At 41.0% G+C, this 21,617-nt stretch overlaps 1 protein-coding gene across 4 annotated transcripts in view; it reads left to right on the top strand.

Annotated features, from left to right (window-relative positions):
• The window catches only part of LOC126334674 (esterase FE4-like), a 162,815-nt gene that overhangs the window by 128,111 nt on the left and 13,087 nt on the right, over positions 1-21,617 (top strand). Inside the window, exon 11 of one of the 4 annotated variants that reach the window (XR_007564770.1) lies at positions 12,872-13,124. The exons of the other annotated variants lie outside the window; for them this stretch is intronic. The gene's annotated coding sequence lies outside the window, so the exon portion shown is untranslated. The remainder of the gene's footprint in view (positions 1-12,871; positions 13,125-21,617) is intronic. 4 annotated transcript variants of the gene reach the window in all.

Raw genomic sequence — 21,617 nt, 5'->3', positions numbered from 1 at the left:
ACCAATAATTTTATGACTGTAATCAATTTACTATTTATTGCAATATTTGTATCATCTGCTAACAAAACAAACTTGGCATCCAATTATGTTACTGATGAAAGGTCATTGATATAAACAAGACAAAGTGAGAGTCCTAGAATGGAACCATGTAAAACACCAAATCTAATTAGCCTCCAGTTGGATGATGCCTGATAGCTTAAGACATGTCTCTTTCTTAATGACACCCTTTGTTTTCTGTCAAAAGACATCACATTTGAACCATTCTGCAGCATTTCCTGTTCAACCATAATATTCTCATTTCACCGCTTCCTACAAGCTCAGCGTCTGAGGTCGAGATTCTGGTGTCTGCTGAAGACCTGGATCTCACCGGACCCTCGGACACAATGGATGTCACTCGCGCGGGTACTGAGTCCCTTCACGCCTTTCTCAGCCATGGACAGTGTCATCCTCCAGAGGAACTGCAGCAGTTTCTTCCACCATCTTGCGGAGCTCTGACAACTTCTCAGTCTTCACCCTTTCTTCTGCGTTGCTCTTCAAGAAACTTGGTTTTCAGTGATGCGAACCCCCGCCCTCCATGGCTATCGGGGTTATTATAAGAACTGGGCAGCTTATGAAAGGCTATCTGGTGGTGTCTGCATCTATGTCCTTAACTCTCTTCACAGCGAGTCTGTCCCTTTACAAAGATCTTTAGAGGCTGTCACTGTTCAGGTGTGGACACCACAGGCTGTTACTGTCTGCCGTCTCTATCTTCCACCAGATGGTGATGTCCCGCAGCATGTCCTGACTGCGCTGATAGCCCAATTGCCGTCACCTTTCCTGTTACTGTGCGACTTCAATGCCCATAGCCCTCTGTGGGGTGGGTCAGTGGCAACAGGTCAAGGCACCACCATTGAGCATGTATTGGCACAGCTCCACCTTTCCATTTTAAATGATGGTGCCTTCACACATTTCAGTGTGGCGCATGGTACGTACTCCACCATCGACCTTTCGATCTGCAGCCCTAGCCTCTTACCGTCTGTCCAATGGAGTGTGCATGATGACCTGTGTGGTAGTGACCACTTTCCGATCATTCTGTCACTGCCACAGCATCACTCTTCTGGCCGCTCTTGCAGATGGGCTATGAATAAGGCTGACTGGAACTTGTTCTCCTCCATTGCCACTATTGAGCCTTTTTCTAATGATGCCATTGATGCGGTGGTTCACTCGGTCACCACCGTCATCGTTATTGCCTCAGAATCTGCCATTCCCTGTTCTTCTGGGTCCCCCCGGTGGAGGACTGTGCCTTGGTGGTTGCCTGCGATCGCCAAGGCTATTAAAGATCGCACGCGGGCACTCCAGCGTTACAAGCGCCATCCCTCATTAGAAAACCTCATCGTCTTTAACCGGTTCCGAGCGCGGGTCCGCCGCATCATTTGGTAGCACAAGCAGGAGTGCTGGGAACGGTATGTATCCACCAGCGCCTCCATATCTTCCATCGTAGGTTTGGGCCAAGATTAGGCACCTCTATGGCTATTGAACCCCTGTCAGCGTCCCTGCGCTGTCACTGAACGGAGCAGTTTGTACTGACTCTGACATAATTACAAACTGCTTAGCAGACCATTTTGCTCTCAGTTCTGCTTCTGTGAATTACCCACTGGCCTTCTGTTCCATTAAAGAGTGGTTGGAATGTCGGAGCCTTTCATTTCACACCCCCCATCCTGAATCCTACAATGTTCCATTCAGTGAGTGGGAATTCCACAGTGCCCTAGCTGCTTGCCCTGATACAGCTGCCAGGCCAGATTACATCTACTGTCAGATGCTGACACACCTCTCAGTGGACTGCCAGCGATGCCTCCTCGACCTTTACAACCATAACTGGGTCGAAGGTGTGTTTAGTCACAATGGTGAGAAAGCATTGTTATCCCCATTTCGAAACTTGGCAAGAACCCATTGGAGGTGGACAGCTACCGCCCCAGTAGCCTCACCAACGTTCTTCGCAAGTTGCTTGAACGCATCGTGAGCCGGCGGTTGAATTGGGTACTCGAGTCTCGGGGCCTTCTGGCTCCATCTCAGGGTGGGTTCCGTAAAGGCAGCTGCGCCGCCGACAATCAGGTGAGCCTGGAGTCAGCCATCCGTATGGCCTTTGCCCACTGTCTTTTTTGACATGCGGAAGGCATACGATAAGACATGGCGCCATCACATCCTTTCTACGCTTCATGGTTGAGGTCTTTGGGGTGCGCCGCCAATTTTCCTACGAAATTTTCTGTCGCATCGTACCTTCCGCGTGCAAGTCACGCCCTCCCATAGTTCCTCCCGAATTCAGGAGAACGGGGTACCACAGGGATCTGTCTTAAGTGTCAGCCTGTTTTTTTAATTACAATTAACGGGCTAACTGCGGCGGTGGGAACGTCTATCTCAGCTTCCTTGTATGCTGATGACTTTTGCCTCTACCATAGCTCCATTAGCATTGCAGCTTCTGAACGTCAGCTGCAGGGCGCTATCCGCAAGGCACAATCTTGGGCTGTAGTGCATGGCTTCCAGTTTTCGGCTGCCGAGCCCTGCATTATGCATTTCTGCCGGCGAAGCACTGTTCACCCTGAGCCGTGTCTTTATCTCGCCAGTGAACTTCTTGCTGTGGTGGAGACACATTGGTTTCTGGGTATGGTTTTTGATGCCCAGTTGACTTGGCTCCCACGTATTCAGCAGCTTAAACAGGTGTGTTGGCGGCATCTTAATGCTCTGCGATGCTTGAACCACACCAGCTGGGGTGCCGACCGATCTACCCTCTTATGGCTCTACCAGGCGTTAATCCAGTCCCATCCGGATTTTGGGAGCCTGGCTTATGGTTCACCATCCCCTTCTCTGTGTGGGTGCTGGACCCAATCCTTCACAGCGGGATACGACTTCCCACTGGTGCTTTCCGGACCAGCCCTGTGAGCAGCATACTTGTAGAGGCAGGTGTCCTGGCTGCTTATCCAACGTTTACTGGCCGATTATGCTGCACATGTTTGTAGCTTGCCGGGGCATCCTAATTATCATCTCCTGTTCCCTCAGTCATTCGTCCATCTCGCAGAACGTCGGCCCCGGTCAGGTTGTACAATCGCGGTCCGTGTGAGAGAGCTTCTCTCCGGGCTTGGGGTTTTCCCTCTTCCACCTCCTTTCCGGGCCCCCCTGCATACGCCCCGTGGTGTGTGCCCAGCCCTTGCCTTCGACTCGAATTGGCACAAGGCCTGAAGGACTGGGAGATGTATTATTTTCAACTGAAATTATCGATACCGAATTTAGTGGGTGAAGTGGTGAATGTTTTTCTCTTATATTTTTTTCGGAATTTTTATAAATTATAATTTACTTATTTTTTATGTTAATTTACTATTATGTTTAAAAATTGCAATATATTGATTGATATTGGTGGATATGATGAACAATATCAAAGAGACTTATTACAAGGGGAAGTTTGGGTATCGTGTGGAATATCTTTGAAGCTAGAGTCATTCTTTGTCACTTGTAGAGTCGGCTGTGGTCAGTTGAGACGCAGTCGTGGAACAAAGTTGTACTTCCCTGTGAAATAAATCGAAAGTGAATGATGAAGTAGCAGCAAGCAAGCACATCCAGAAAGAAAAAATGGTATTAGAAACAGCCAAATTGAGACAGACACGGTGAACAGCGGAACTTCTGCATCCAACAAACGGCACTATTGGAATCATACTCATATTAGACAACTGAAGCCACCTGAAGTAATTTAACTATTATATATATACAAAAAGTGACTACTTTATTTGAACTATGCCAGGTTTTATTACAAAATAACAATAGTGGAACGACAGTTTCACTCTGGAGATCTTCCGCCACCGCTTTCTTTCCATCCTTGCCATGTATGAGGGCTCTGGCATTGTTTACACTGATGGTTCAATGGTTGTTGGTCGTGTCAGTTATGCTCTCACTTTGGGGAACCATTACAAACAACACTCATTGACATCTGGCTGCAGCATTTTCACTGCTGAGCTGGTCGCCATCTTTCGTATATCTGATCCTGCTCAGGTGAGTCCTTCGTTATCTGTAGCGACTCCCTGAGCAGTTTACGAGCTATCAATCAGTGTTTCCCTTGCTCTTGCCTGATGCGGAGCTGCTCTGTGATCTTTGTGTGGACCCCTGGTCATGTCGGCATCCCGGGCAATGTACATGTTGACCGCCTGGCCAAACAGGCTACCAGTGAACCAACTCTGGACATTGGCCTCCTGGAAACTGATTTGCGAGCAGTCTTACGCCGCAAAGTTTTCTGGCTTTGGGATGCTGAATGGCACGATCTGACCACACCTAATAAACTTCGTGCTGTCAAGGAGACGACGGCTGTGTGGTGGTCATCCATGCGAGCCATTCGCAGGGACTCAGTTGTCCTTTGTCGGATCCACATTGGACACACCCTGCTGATGCATAGATATTTACTGAGCTGTGAGGACCCGCATCTCTGTTGCTGCAGGGCGGCTTTGATGGTGGTGCACATATTGTTGGCCTGTCTGCTTTCAGCTGTGCTCAGGCAGACATTTGCGCTGCCTGATAGGCCCCCCTGCCCTTTTAACAGATGACACTGCCATGGCAGGCTTAGTTTTGCTTTTTATTCAGGCAGGTTTTTTTATCACTTACTCTGAATGTTTGTCATTTTTTTGTTATGAGTCTGGCCTTTGCCCTACGATTTTAGACTGGGTTATTTTTTAGTGTGTTTCTAGGTGTTTGGCTTTTCCTTTTTTGTCTCTATGGTCGGCCATCCACTGTCACACTGTGTGTGATTTTAATTCCTTTTGTCTGGTCTCAGTTTGCATCTTTCTTGTCCTATGTTGGCTGTTCTCATGTCCATTGTTCATTTTTCTTCTTGGTGGTTGTTTTTAAGTTTTGGAAAAAGGGACCGATGACTGTAGCAGTCTGGTCCCTTTATTTATTTATTGTTCCATGGGACCAAATTAAGGAGAAGTCTCCAAGGTCATGGAACGATTCAATACATGAAATTATAACACGATAGTAGAAACAGATAAAATGAAATACAAGAAACGTATTCAGGCGACCATTCGTAAGTTTAAATAAAGAAAATCAACAATGTAACACTGGAATTTGCTTAATTTTTCAGCTCTTACAGGAGCTTCTCAACAGAATAGAAGGAGTGAGCCATGAGGAAACTCTTCAGTTTAGACTTAAAAGTGTTTGGGATACTGCTAAGATTTTTGAGTTCTTGTGGTAGCTTATTGAAAATGGATGCAGCAGAATAGTGCACTCCTTTCTGCACAAGAGTCAAGGAAGTGCGTTCCACATGCAGATTTGATTTCTGCCTAATATTAACTGAGTGAAAGCTGCTAACTCTTGGTAATAAGCTAATATTGCTAAAAACAAACGACATTAAAGAAAATATATACTGTGAGGGCAATGTCAGGGGTCGACAAGAGATTCTCGAACTTAAACCACATACAGCTCGAACAGCCCGTTTTTGAGCCAAAAATTCCCTTTTTGAATCAGAAGAATTACCCCAAAAAATAATACCATATGACATAAGGCTATGAAAATATGCGAAGTAGACTACTTCTCGTGTTGAACTGTCACTTATTTCAGGTACTGTTCTAATGGTAAATGAAGCAGCATTTAGTTTCTGAACAAGGTCCTGAACATGGGCTTTCCACAGCAGCTTACTATCTATCCGAACACCTAGGAACTTAAACTGTTCCGTCTCGCTTACAATATGCCCATTCTGTCTGATCAAAACATCAGTTCTTGTTGAATTGTGAGTTAGAAACTGTGAAAACTGCGTCTTACTGTGATTTAGCATCAAATTATTTTCCACAAGCCACAAACTTATTTAATGAACTACATTATTTGATAATGTTTCAATATTACACACAAGATCCTTCACTACCAAGCTGGTGTGATCAGCAAACAGAAATATTTTTGAATCATCTGTAATACTGGAAGGCATATCGTTTATATAAGTAAGAAACAGCAGCGGCCCCAGCACCGACCCTTGGGGAACGCCCCGCTTAACAGTGCCCCATTGGGACTGAACATCACTACCATTCTCAATATTGCAGAGAGTTACCTTCTGCTTTCTGTTCATAAAGTAAGAGGCGAACCAATTGTAAGCTACTCCCCTTACTACATAATGGTCCAACTTCTGCAGTAATACCTTGTTTTTAACACAGTCAAAAGCCTTCGTTAAATCAAAGAAAACACCTAGCGTTTGCAACCTTTTATTTAATCCATCCAAAACCTCACAGAAAAAAGAGAATATAGCATTTTTAGTTGTTAAATCATTTCTACAACCAAACTGTACATTTGACAGCAAATTATGTGAATTTAAATGCTCCAGTAATCTTGTATATACAACCTTCACGATAACTTTAGCAAACACCGATGGCATAGAAATAGGTCTATAACTGTCAACATTATCCCTGTCTCCCTTTTTATAAAGTGGCTTCACTATGAAGTACTTTAATCGGTCAAAAACTGACCACTCCTAAAGGAAAAGTTACAGATATGGCTAAGTACTGGGCTAACATACATAGAACAATACTTCAGTATTCTGACAGATACCCTGTCATATCCATGAGAGTTCTTGGTCTTTAGTGATTTAATTATTAACTCCATCTCCCTCTTGTCAGTATCATGGAGGAGCATTTCAGGTAACAGTCTCGGAACACTTTTTTCTAAGAGTGCTATGTGATTCCCTGTTGGGACTAGGCTTCTATTTAGTTCACCTGCTATATTCAGAAAGTGATTATTAAATACTGTACATATATGCGACTTATCAGTAACACAGACATTCCCACTACACACTGATTCTGTATCCTCAACCTGTTTCTGCAGACCAGCCACTTCCTTTACGACTGACCATAAGGTTTTAATTTTATCCTGAGACTTAGCCATTCTATCTGCATACCACATACTTTTAGCCTTTCTAATAACTTTTTTAAGCACCTTGCAACACTGTTTGAAAAAGGCTGCTGCATTTTGATTTTGACTGTTTCTAACGTTTTGATAGAATTGCCACTTTGTTCTACAGGATATTCTTATCCCACTAGTCAGCCACCCAGGCTGCCTGTTTGTGCTAGTACCCTGTTTTGAACATTCTAACGGAAAGCAGCTTTCAAAGAGCACAAGAAAATTCTTGAGGAAACCATTATATTTATCGTCTACTGTATCAGCACTGTAAACATTTTGCCACTCTTGTTCCTTGATAAGGTTTACAAAGGTATCTACAGCAACTAAATCAGCTTTCCTAAAAAGTTGATAACTATATTTAACATGTGTTGCAGCACAACAATCTTTTAGAGTTAAAACTTGTGCATCATGATCTGAAAGGCCATTCACTTTTTTGCTAACAGAATGCCCTTCTAGTAATGAGGAATTAACAAAAATGTTGTCTATGGTTGTTCTACTGTTCCCTTGCACTCTTGTTGGAAAGAATACGGTTTGCATAAGATTATATGAATTAAGGAGGTCTACCAGCATCCTTTTCCTTGCACAATCACTTATACAATTAATATTGAAGTCACCGCATATAATTAACTTTTTGTATTTCCTATAAAGTGAACCAAGAACCTCCTCCAGCTTTAGCAAAAATGTTGTGAAATCGGAATCTGGGGATCTATAAATAACAACAGTTAGAAGTTTAACTCCACTAAATTTAACCACACCTGCACAACATTCAAACACCTTTTCAGTGCAGTACTTTGAAACATCAATTGACTCAAATGGGATACTGTTTTTCACATACATGGCTACTCCCCCACACCGCAAAGAGCTCCTAGAAAAGCTGCCAGCCAACCTGTATCCTGGTAAAGGAAGCCTCTGAATTATCTCCTTATTTAAGAAGTGTTCAGATATACCAATAATTTCAGAGTCAACATCTATAAGCAGTTCACTAACTTTATTTCTAATACCTTGTATATTTTGATGAAATATACTAATTCCCTCATTACTCGGATACCTAAGCTTTGTTGAAAGTGGTTTCTTTGTTAGAGAGACTTCCCTTAAGCAGGAATACCTATCAGCTGACTTCAGTCTAAAAAAGGTGCAGCTCTAACACCCACTAGTACAGGAATTTTCCCATGAGTGATCCCACCACCCCCACCTATGCTGTCACCTATAAGCTTTGCCAACCTCCCCTTTCCATACCTGTTGAGGTGCAGGCCATGTCTAGTGAAACCTTTCCTGCTGATAGACTCCACCAACACCACTGAAACGTGACTCATGCCTTCTGTCATCAGCGCACCCCCAAGTCTCATATTATTACACTTGACGGCTGTATTAAGATGAGGCCAATCGTGATGCTGAAACAGTTCCATGAAATGCACATTCATGTTGCCAGTCCGAGTGGCTTTAATACCAAAAACCAATCTATTCTAATTTACTTAAAAGGATATTGTGATTTACCCAACCAAATGCCTTTGACAGATCACACAATATGCCAGTTGCCTATAATTGCCTGTGTTGTGTAATGAATTAAGTACAAGATGTCCCATAATTAAACTTCCAGTTTCAAAATGCTCTAGAAAGAGAAGCACTGCTCAGAATGATATCAATTTTGAACAGCATATTATTCACACGGGAAAATGTCATGGAACAAAAAGCAATTTAAGGAAGATTTTACCAATTCATAGCACTCTAAGCAACTTAAAATAAATAGTGTCAGTGGTTGTGGCACTGTTAGTTAAGTGAGCCCATCCACCTCAGCAGGGTCATACCACATGGGAAAAATCAGTTTCTAATTGTGTCGAGTCCAAAAGACATTGGTTTTTAATTATCCTGGAGCCAAAAACATCAAAAAAGGAAAATGACACTCATTTATAATTGTCGTGAAACCACCTCAAGACATGTTCACTATGCTGTCCACCATTTTCTCCCAAAAGTTACAAATGAAGACACAGCATGTTCCACAACAGACTGGAGTGTCTCAGTGGTCCTGTTCAAAACACCTGGTACAGTGCTTTCCTTCAGTTCAGCTACAGTCATAACTGTAGCACTAAACACAACACCTTTCAGATAACCTCACAGCCAGAAGTCACATGGATTAAGATCAGGTGACCTGATTGGCTAGGCTGTAGAGAAATGACGAGCAATTATTCTAGCATTTCTGAAATGCTGCAGCAGCAGCAGCTGCTTCACTGGCTGTGCTGTGTGTGGAGGAGCACCATCTTGCATAAAAATGCTCCTCCTCACACATCCATACTGTTGAAGAGTTGGAATGGCGTTGGTGCCCAAAAATCTCTAATAGCATTTACCAGTGATAACACAGTTAACAGGAGTCGCAGGATTCATCTCCTCAAAAAAAATGTGGTCCTATGATAAACAATGCTATCAGCCTGCATCAAACAGTCACCTTTGCAGAACTGAAGTGGTGCTGGATGAAATGGGTGTGGATTTTTCGTTGCCCATTTTCTGCAATTGTGCTTATTGATGTGCCCTTGGAGATGGAAATGGGCTTTGTCTGTCGACAGAATGTTCAAGAATGTTCAGTGGCCATTCATTGTCCACTTCCATGCAAGCAAGAAATTCCAGAGCGAACATTTGTTTTGCTGGAAGATCAGCAGGAAGCAACTCCGGAACATGGGTTATTTTGTATGGATAGCAATGCAGGGTGTTTTGTAGGATTTTATGCACAGTGCTTGCAGAGATGTTCAACATTTGTGCAATTCCCCATGCACTGCATGTTTGCACACCACCACTCAACCTCTCCTGCAATGCTGTGGCTGCATCTTTGCAGACATTGGTTCAGCTGTTTTCCTCTCTCTCTGCCATCTTTCTTTTCATTTTGTAATCACTTTCTCCAGAGCCTTAGCAGACGTTGGATCAGTGCCTTTTTTCATACACTTGAGTATCTGGAACTCTTATATGGCTACTGGTGCACAGTCACCATTGTTGTAAAAGAGCTCTACCAGCTGTGCAGGATTCTTCATGGAGATAATCATGTCAGGCATTTGAGACACAAACTGAGGAACAGACGTGTCCACACATCTGTTGGTGTGCTTATCCTGATGCTTCAGCATCGTCTAGTGATCACATTTTCGTTGATTTTTTCTTTTGCCCCGTGATGTTTCCCCCTGTGTCAATAATATAGTTGACATCATTCTGAGCAGTGGTTCTCTTTCTACTGTGTTTTTAAATTGGAACTTTAATTATGGACACTCTGTACATTATTGCTGTGCATGTACGAGGGTTATTTTGAAGCTAAGGTCTGTTCAATCATGAAGTGGAAACCACAGTGATGCTTTGTGTAGATGTGTTGGATAGTCACGTCGGGTCATGTCACTCTTTTCAGTTCTGAGCCCACAGTGTGTATGTAAAGATGCCTAGAAAATAGTGTTGCCTCCCAAGTATGAGTGCCTGATAAGAGATTTTGCCTGATATCATGCAGCCCATACTACTTAACTGTCACACACTTCCTTCTTCATGACATTTGTCAACCAGAACTGCAGGAGCAGCATTTTTGATGGCCAGTGTCTCATCACCCACTATAAAGCCCAGACTGTGCTCCCTCTGATTTTCATCTCTGCTCACACGAACTGCTGGCTATGAAGACAACATTTTGGCACATGCAGCAAGCTACAGATGAGCGCAAGAATTGGCAGAAAGCACAGGTCGATGGCTGCCTTCTATGATTAGTACAGTCCTATGACAAATGTCTCAGTTGGAGCAGCGACTATGTAAAGAAGTTGAAAATAAAACATTTTTTATCTTATCTGTGGTTTCCATTTCACAACCCCCAGGTCTTATTTTCCCTCATAAATAGCCTTCTCAATATCGAGGCCCTTCAGAAAACTGAATTGTGACTTTGACAATATATTATTTGCTGTCAAGCAATGGAAAACCCTGGAGGAATAATGGCAGTATTATGGAAAGAATAGATTGCTACTCACCATTTAGAGGTGATGCTGAGCAAATAGGCACAACAGGAAGACTGCCATACATTTGAGCTTTCAGGCACAAGACCTCCTAGTAAAGTACAAAACAACACAGATTCACACAAGCACAAGCCTCAGCAGCCAGAGACAGTGCTCATGTGTGTGTGAGTTGTGCTTGTGTGTGTGTTTTCTACTTTAGAAGAAGGCCCCTTGTGGTCAAAAGCTCAAACGTATAACTGTCTTCTTCTTGCGCCTGTCTGAAACCTCAGTGTCTCTGGTATACGGTGAGCACCAATCTATCATTTTCATAATATTATTGTCATCTGCCGCCAGATTGTTAAGAAGCTACTTGTATATTACCTTTCCTAAAATTTTCAAAAATGATGGCAAAAGTGAAATTAGATGGAAATTTGACAGTATTTCTTTATCTCATTTACTAGACAAAGGCTTAACTCCAGCCAGTGGCGGACACACAAAAACCTCAAGGAGGGGGTGCTAAAGATATCTTGAGCTATCTTTACTTTTATCGTAATAAAAAATAATCAAGTTTCATAGTCTCATAACAATATTTTTACTGAGTATTTACTATGAATTACTATTATTAATACTTCACAATCAACTGATCACTCTCACTCTTGACTAATATTTACACTTGCACTTTCTACAATTAGGACTTTTTACTTATTCATTCTTCAGTCTTAATATTTCTGCTTCTGAATGTAAACTAGCTTCCTATTCAGTGAATAGTCCATATTTATAATGCTACGTATCGAAGGTTCTCTGCACAGGAAAACAGTAGAATATTTACGACTTTTCTTGAACAAATTCCACGGAGAATAACATATCGAGATCACTAGAATGGCTGCGACTTTTCTCATAGGTATGTGTTAGCAATCTATGTACCAGACAGAAATGTGTAAAATATGATGACGCGGACACGCTTGATACATAGGAAAGTACAACTACTCAGTAACTCGATTCAGTCGAGTTGACTGACAAAAGAAATGAACAAATAGCTTGCAGGCTGACTGGCGGGGGTGGCGCAGGTGGCAATGCAGGCGACCCCACAAAGGGGAGGGGGGGGGGGGGCACCCTGCATATGTATCCGCCACTGACTCCAGCATATTTCAACTATTCAGGGAATGTTCCACTGATAGATGACTGATCACTTAATATGTTACTAAACTCAGAAGCACACACTTTAGTTAATTTTGTTGGTACTCTATCATAACCACTATGTTTTTCTTTAAAGATTTTATGGTGGACTTTACTTTTACTAGTGTAGTGAGGGTCATATTCATATTGCTGAAGTTATTTGTAATGACTGGTCTGATATATTCTCTGATAATATCCATTGAACCTGACAACCCCATCTTTTCATTTACAGTTATGAAATGCTTATTAAAAAGTATTCCATCAGTGCACACATCTTTTACCATTGCTACATTACTCTTAATAGTATCTTCTCCTCTTCATGTCTGATTCTACCTGTTTTCTCCTTCACTATATCCCATACTGTCTTTATTGTCTTATCTGATGTGGTTATCTTTTTCTCCTAATGCATTTGCTTTGACATCCTTATTACCATCTCTTGGTACATACGGAAATGTCCTGACTGATTGACTAATGCACCATCACTCAGCCCAAACAACTGAGGATAGAAACTTGAAATTCGGAAAGGGTGTTGTTCGTATACAGTAGACATCATTTACGAAGGTTATTTTCTAAATTTCATCTCTAAGGGAGTGAAAATGAAACTTTTCTAATATGTTGCTAATAAGGTAATTTTGAGACTAAAACCATAAAAATTGGTTTTTGGTTTCTCACCTAGGAATAAAAAAAAAAGTGTTTCGGCACAATTGGAAATTTAACCCCTAAGGGATTGAATTTATGGGTGAAACCTTTTTTTTAAATAAATCATTATTACAGAGCTACTAAAGCATTTTTAAAGCTGTGTTTATGAAATTTGGTATTTGACAATCTTGGTTAGAAATTAAAAAAATGCGTTTCAGTATTTTTGGAAATTCAGTTCCTAAAGGGTGAAATTGGTTCAAATGGCTCTAAGCACTACGGGACTTAACATCTATAGTCATCAGTCCCCTAGAACTTAGAACTACTTAAACCTAACCAACCTAAGGACATCACACAACACCCAGTCATCACGAGGCAGAGAAAATCCCTGACCCCGCCGGGAATCGAACCCGGGAACCTGGGTGTGGGAAGCAAGAACGCTACCACACGACCACGAGCTGCGGACCCTAAAGGGTGAGATAGAGGATCAAAATATCTTATGAAAATATTTAATTTTAAAAGTAAAATTGCCATTTGGTCAGAAGTACTTTCAGAAAAGACCATGGTTGTATGGCCTTAAAAGTGTGAAAAGTTATGTAGGTTTTGCACTTTGAGACCTATCGTATTTACTCGAATCGAAGCCGCACTTTTTTCCAGTTTTTGTAATCCAAAAAACCGCCTGAGGCTTAGAATCGAGTGCAAAGAAAGCGGAAGTTCTGAAAAAATGTTGGTAGGTACCGCCACAACTAACTTATGCCGTCGAATATATGTAGCGCTACACAGGCAGGCTTTGTAGGCACAAAGATAAATACTGGCGCCAAAACCTCTGCGTCAGTAAATCAATTTTTTTTTTAAAAAAAAAGGGTGGAATACGAGCTTTTTTCTCCGCCCCGAGTTTCGACCACTGCATTTTCATACATTATCCAACTAAGTAAATACAAATTCCGTATTGTTCATCTTCGAATGTAGCAGAATTTCAATGTACTACGAAAATCCGACTGGCAAGTCTGTTTGGGTTGTTTGTCAATATGGCCAACTCTACGTTCTGAATTTTCTCCTATCCGGTGAGAAGAGATGGTTGCTAAGAGGAACCTGATCAAATGTGAATCGCATGCAGTATTCTCTTCACCATACGTGTTTGCTGCTATCTCATTTAAATCCTGTCTGCCTAATAAACTACGAAAATAGAGTGAGACAACAGCAAACGCGGAAGAATATACGTATCGTGTCATGTTTATATTCGCATTTTTCTTATGCCTAATAGTGATACAGTCAGAAATGAAGCACGGCAACTGACTAGATTTTTAAACCTAAGATGACTCTAATTTCTGTGCAGGATTTGATGTACTAAAGAAGCGGCCGCAAAGATTTTCAGACGGAGAACAATTTTCGCCTAACTCTCAATCAGAACATGTTCTATCATACGCAGTCTATTATTTGGTTCTTGTTGATCATTATCACAGAAAGCAGCAACAAATAAGTCTCTTACCATTGTTTCGCTCATGAGACGATTCCTCTCTCTTTTTAAAAAAATTGTAAGCGGCGGTAGCGCGCACAAAAGCAAGCCATGCCGCGAGCGGCGACAGGCTGTAAACATGCACTATCAGAATGCGACAAACAATGCATGACACAGTACAGTATTGCATTTTCAGCTTAGAGTGACGTAAACACCTATAACAAAGAAAACGGCACGTATCAGATCAAAGCAAAATAAGCAATCGATTCGAAACAGACGAAGCAAGTAGAAAAGGAAGGGTACCCGTATAAATATGGACGGAGCGCCTAACGCATAGCAATGGCTACCTGGTAAAGCTTAACTGCTAAGCTTACGACTCGAACCAAACTATTGTAGCTGTATCGTCATTCATTCGACCTAAATTGTGTCTCATATTACAATGGACCAACTTTGTTTCGATTTGGAAGTGCGGCCTAAAACTTTTCTTTCCCCTTGAATTTCTAGTCTCAAATTTCAGGTGCGGCTTAGATTCGGGAATTTTTTACCCCTTTATTTCGAGTCTCATTTTTTAGGTGCGGCTTAGATTCGAGTAAATACGGTAAATCAAAGTTAGCTATTTAACAGTCACCAAGACAGATTGGCTTTGTCACAATTTTTGAAGAAAAAGAAATGGATTTTTTAATACATCAATTTTTCAGTAGGCCTAATATGTGTTTATAAAATTATTTTTGTTGTCATTACTGCACAAACTACTGATAACAAAATAGATAACAGCGTGATTCCATGTACAGGACTATCCATTTGAGATGAGAGAATCAGTACCGGGTGTAAGACTGGTGCTAATGACAACAGAACCACTTATCCAATTTGTCACTTTCTTTCTTTAACTCGCTACATGAAATTAAATTAAACACATAGGAGCACGTTACATAAAGACTGGCAGCCATGTGAAGGATCACTATCTCTCTTATAGTGTGTAGCTTCACACATGAGCAATGGGTACAACAACATACAAATTTGATTAAATAATATATAGTTTTGGGGGAAATAGTATTTAAATAAGGTATCAGCTTATACAAGTGCTGTACTTTTAATTGATGCCATGAGCACTGTATACATCACTCCAGTTTATGTCTTTGAAGAGTGTCCCAAAATAATCAGTTATTGGCGTGCTAATATCTTCTTGAACTTATACGTAGTAGATGTTACATCTTCTTCAGTATTAACACATAAAAAAAGGAACTACATGTCATGGTCCGAGAGGCCACTGACTGTATCTTTTGTAATATAATTTGTTCATTAGATGTTTCTATAAAGATATTATCTGTGGCTGATGGTGAGCAACTAGCTACCCTAGTTGAGAAAGTGCAGTATAAAAATATATATGTTTTTGGGCATATTTTACTCTCACAAAAGTTATAAAAGTCTTGTATTTCCAGATTTCAGTAAAATAGAACACACTGATAATGGCACATAAATAGCGAAACTTTTTTGGACAAGAAAGGTGACATAAGAATTTTGTCATTTGTAAAAACAAGCGAAACCCCAACCTACAACTTATGTAGATAGAAGCTGTGGCTGTATAGCACCCACTGGTACAGTGTGGGACAGGTATGGGCGATGGAGATCAGGTGGGAGCCCAGAAGGCTCCAGAGAAAGGCAGCTGCAAATTTAACAAGTTATTTTATTGATGCATCTGTGCCACTTCATACACCAGGTTAGTGGCCGACTGTGCGCTGAATTCTTCTGGGCTTGCTGTCTGCAAGCCCTGTGAAGCTGATGTGGTACTGTACAGTACTAGTTGCCTCATTATATAAGCCAGCTGCACGGTTTCCACGCCAGCAGCATGTTCTTGACATTGATGTATCTCCTATGGCCCCTAATGATGCCCAGCTGCATTAGTGGGGGATGCCCAACACATGGAGATGCCCGTTCGACAATGGCAGATGACGGCTGGTGTGCAGAGGGTGTGACCTGCTATCCCCTGGGCATCAGTTGGCTGTGATGCTGGTGTTGACCTGCGATGGCCAGTTGCACCATGGCACTAAGTTCAGTTGTGTGTATTGCTGTTGCTCTGCAGTGGCCTCAAATTAGATGACTCTTACTGCCAGGTTCATGTGGCGTCCTCAACTGGCACAGCTCCACCATCCTTGTTGGGCTGGGAGACTAAGGACACTTTATTATGAAAATAACCAGTCCTTATATTTGGCAGTGGCATTCTTGTTGCGCATATGTGACACTGTCAGTCACATATTCTAAAACACTACTGCCACTGTCAGTGTGGAAATCTGCCTTGCTCCTTGCTGCACTAATCGGTGCAATACTGCTGAGTTTGCTTTCAGCAAGCTAACCTGCCTCATGACATCACATCAGATTTGTTAAATTATTACAGTGACAACATTCTGCATTTAATTGCTCTCAGCACTGCTGCAGAGTATCACTCAGACTCACACTAATACGCCAGTATGTGGTCGTTATGCTACATCCTAACAACTCTGAAATGATGAAAAATCCTGAAAGAATGTATGTCAATACATGCATTCAGTAGCAATTGAAACAAAAATATATATCACATATACATAATGTAGTTGAATATATATAAAAACAAAGATGCTGTAACTTACCAAACAAAAGTGTTGGTATGTTGATAGAGACAATAAAAAACACACAAATACACACACAAATTTCAAGCTTTCGCAACCCAAGGGTGCTTCATCAGGAAAGAGGGAAGAAGGGGGAAAGACGAAAGGATGTGGGCTTTAAGAGAGAGGGTAAGGAGTCATTCCAATCCCAAGAGCAGAAAGACTTACCTTAGGGGGAAAAAAGGACAGGTATACACTCACGCGCGTGCACACACACACACACACACACACACACACACACACACACACACACACACAAATATCCATCCGCACATACGTGTCTTTATAAGGATATGTATGTGCGAGTGTATACCTGTCCTTTTTTTCCCCCTAAGGTAAGTCTTTCTGCTCTCGGGATTGGAATGACTCCTTACCCTCTCTCTTAAAACCCACATCCTTTCGTCTTTCCCTCTCCTTCCCTCTTTCCTGATGAAGCAACCTTGGGTTGCGAAAGCTTGAAATTTGTGTGTGTGTTTTTTATTGTCTCTATCAACATACCAACGCTTTCATTTAGTAAGTTACAGCATCTTTGTTTTTATATATTTTTCCCACGTGGAATGTTTACCTCTATTATATTCATATAATGTAGTTGGATAGATAAAAATCTACTCGCTGAGTAGCAGCAGGAGAACACACATATAAAGGTATTTAAATATGCAAGCTTTCAGAGCCACTGGCTCCTTCTTCTGGCAGAAGGGTTGAAGGGGAAGGAATAGGGGTGGAGGAAAAGGACTGGTGAGTTTTAAGAAATGGGCAGAGTTTGTAAGTCACTCAGAACTCTAGGTCAGCGAAAGGCTTAGTGGATGGAATGAATGTGTACAAGCAGAGGGTGTACACTGGCAGCATACAATATCATGTTCCAGAGCATGTTCTACAGCATAAGAGCCGTGGTCTCAGTACTCGTTTCACCACTTGTGCCTCAGAACTCTGCAAGTGGGATGTAGAGTTAAAACTTGTCCATGGTTCTCACCATCAACCTGGCCTTAATTTATGTTAATATCTTTGGTTTCAGCATTTCTTCACAGTAGCTATTCCTTTCTTTACTTTCTTTTCGTTTTCCTCCCTCTCATCCTTATCACATACAATGCGCATATTAGCTTATGCACAATGTTTTGGCAGTAACCTCTGTCTTGCATATTACCCTATCTTCCACCTTTCAGCTTCCCGGTTTTCAAATCTTGTCCAGTGCTGTCCCCAACAATTAGTCTTTCCTCCTCATTCCATCCAACACGTCTCCCTTGATCCAGGGTTCTGGGTGACTTTTCTGAACTCTCCCATTTTCTGAAACCTTACCAGTCATTTTCCTTCTCCTTCAACCCTTCTGTCAGAACAAGGGGTCACTGGCTATGAAAGCCAGCAGGTTTGAATAGGTTTCTATGTGTGTTCTCTAGTGGCAGCATGGTGAATAGATTTTTTATCTATCCAGTTACATTATATTTTCAAAAATTGATTATTTTTGTTGATTAGTGCACCATTTTCCCTGGACCTGGCAGTGGTACGTTATTGCAGGAACTCCATGAGAAACTGAAAGCATTGGGGACCATTGTGATCATGCCTGTTCAACCCCCACCCAAAACTTGTGGATCTTGATCAGAGTGGAGTCCAAATACACAGGATGACAAATTGATTTCAAATGACCTGGGAGACCAAAACAGCATTCCTCAAATAACTCTGAAACAGTTTGGCAGTGATGGGGTTTGTGTATTTTCATGCTGAAGGTTATAGGTTGTGAGCAGCATATTGTGACCAAACACATCCATATGACCGAAAAGTTTGCTCCTGTATCATTTGCCACTGAGATTCGATGGCAGACATAATTGGGGATTTATTTTGCCCAGTACAAACATTTTTCACATGAGAATACTTACATCACCTGCTTTAACAGAACCTTATTGGAGTATGAAGCATCATCTCATGTAGTGTACCATAGAGTAAGAATATCTATGGAATGAGTGTAACATACTATGCATGTAACTAACATCGAACAGTAACAGTCACATGATGCTGGTATGACACCACGTTTACCTTTCGTGCTAAGCCATAAACTTTAAAATACCACATAATAACTCTTTTCATTAGTAACAGCCAAGCTGCTCAGTTGGTACCACTAGGGATGCAATTTGAAATTCATCAATGGCTGAAATGTTGCTTTTCATAGGTAAGTACCACAAAGGTCTAACTATAGTTATCATACTAACAGGAGGTGTTTTATGTGTTGATTAATATTGAAACACACTGCCGTGAAGGCAAAAATCACACAGCTAATTTATGTGACAGTATGGCCATCCATTTATAAGATAATTACTAGGTAAATACTTATTGTGGGAGTGTGCTACCAGTCAGTCTGTTCTATGTATACATATTTCACACAATTTTGCCTGCATTTACCATTTACAACGAGTATTCAATTAGTAATGCAACATTCTTTTTTCTTGGCCAATTTTGGTTGAAAAAGTGCAAAATTTCTTGTGAGAGATCATGGAATATTTCCATTTCAGCCCCTGTAGTTTCATGAAGTTCCAATACATGGTAGCACTTATGTAGCCTTCAAAATGGTGTAACAGAGCTGCATTCCAAGCAGAGAGCTGTTACTGAGTTTCTTTTGCCGGAAAAATGGAGCATCATAGATATTCATAGCCAGTTGCAGAATATCTAAAACCTGTTCAATCGCCCGCATGCCGGCCAGCCACACACAGCTACGACTCCTGCAATGTTGGAATGGACACACTCAGTTGAAGTGACCAATGGATCACTATCAAACTCCCCGTTTCACAACTGGATGTCTCTGTTGGTAGTGCTGACATACTCATCCACCCGTTGGGGCACTCAAAGGTGAGTGCCCGATGGGTTCCTCGCCACCTAACAGAGGACCATAAAGAGCAATGAAGAACCATGTGAAGTTGCTTGCACATTACAGGGCTGATCATGACAAGATTTTGATGAACATCATCAAAGGCAATGAAATGTCCTCATCACTTCGAACCAGAAACAAAACAGCAATCTATGGAGTGACACCACTCCATCTCTCTTCCAAAGAAAAAGTTCAAAGCCACACCCTCAGCTGTAAAGTCACAGTGACTATCTTCTGGGACTCTGAAGGGGCTATTCTATTTGATGGTTTCCTCACTGTGTAACAATCAACTCTGAATTATATTGTGCTATGCCCAGGAAATTGCAGAAATGACTTCAGTATGTTCGTCACCATAAAAATGCAAATTAACTTCTCCTTCTTCAAGACAATGCAAGGTCTCACAGAAGTCTGTGCACCTGAGAGGAAGTCACAAAACTTCATTAGACTATTCTTCCTTTCCAACATCCATCTGTTTGGTCCAGTGAAGGATGCAGTCCACAGGAAGCAGTACACGGATGATGAAGCAGCAAGAAATTAGAACTAACTAGCGTCGACCAGTAGAGTGGTACCATATGGGAATACAGGCCCTCTCGGTAAGGTTGCATAAGGCCTGTGGCAGTTCCTCCTGCTTTTATTGATTAGTTGATTGATGATTGTCCTTGGTGTTGACATACTGCATAGCTACACTGGCTGAAAAATGGGTTGTGGATTCCGACATACACTACTGTAAATCATGTAGCTGACAGGTGCACAGTCATGTTTCACAGTACTTTAATTTTCACTTTGCACAACCCCCAATACTACGCAGTTATATGGCACTATTATTTAACTTTCAATAAGCCTCATTAATAGTTGGCAAAACTCAACATAATGCTACAATAGTTTCTTGTTGAACATCTATGAGCAGTAATACCTAGCCACAAAATTCACAGTTCTTGAAGAATAATCAGTTGTGTATGAAGCAGACACTGTCACTGTTTTTACACACACCTAATTATTTAATACTTATTACACTGTTAAGTTGAAGCATTGTTGTTGATCTAACCAGCACAGGTTACTTGTCTGAACCTCGGCCGTGGATTGACTGCATTGTGACCAAAAATTGGGCCCTTATATATCATCATTATAATAGGTGCTGAAAATACATATTGTTTAAGTTAAATTTACAGAAATTAAAATTAAACCTTAACTCACTCAATTAACTGAATGCATCGAAAAACTGCATCTTTTTAACAGTTTCTTCTACTATGAGGTTTAGGCTGAATTATTTGTTTAAATCATGAAATTAACAAATAAAGTTACACAAACAATACTTTTGACAAAACTGTTAATTACTTTTAAATTAATGAAGGGCTGGTTTTGCTAACGTGTTTTCAAATAGAGTCAAATAAATACTTTAAGATTACTAGTATTTCATCTTTCAAACATTAATGATTATTATAGAATTTATATTTGTTGACATGTGAACAATAGAATTTAAGTTACGAAACAATTACTGATTTCACACTATAACGACAGATACCAACCAGTAATAGTAAAAATAAATTAGAAAATCAATTACCTACATAAAACTTAGCACAAAATTAGATCTGGTGTTATTTGCTTTAAAACTGAGGGCCAACCTTTCTCTTTTATGAAAATGCAGATTACATTCATGTACATTGGTGTTAATTAGTTAAAAGTAATAAAACAAATTTAAGGAGGCAGATGGAAAAACAAGAGAGAAATTAAAATTATCGAAGCTTGCTTCATCACAGGCTGTTGCATTGAATGGAGATGTGTTGAAAATAGGGTTTTGTAGCCAAAACGGAGAATAATATAGTGGATTGGATTCTGACAAAAACCAACATGCCTTCAGAAAAAAAGTGCTGCATTACTTATTGAATGCCCCTCGTATATATGACAACGTGTGTCATTCCCATAATATTAACCAGTTTTCCAAACCACTGTGGTTATTTTACAATAATCACAACAGGAAAGAGAATAAGTATGTGTGATCAACATTTTAGTTTCCTTAA

This window comes from Schistocerca gregaria, chromosome 2, assembly GCF_023897955.1.
Source record: "Schistocerca gregaria isolate iqSchGreg1 chromosome 2, iqSchGreg1.2, whole genome shotgun sequence".
Classification (NCBI taxonomy): domain Eukaryota; kingdom Metazoa; phylum Arthropoda; class Insecta; order Orthoptera; family Acrididae; genus Schistocerca; species Schistocerca gregaria.
This window is presented reverse-complemented; position numbering and strand designations above follow the sequence as displayed.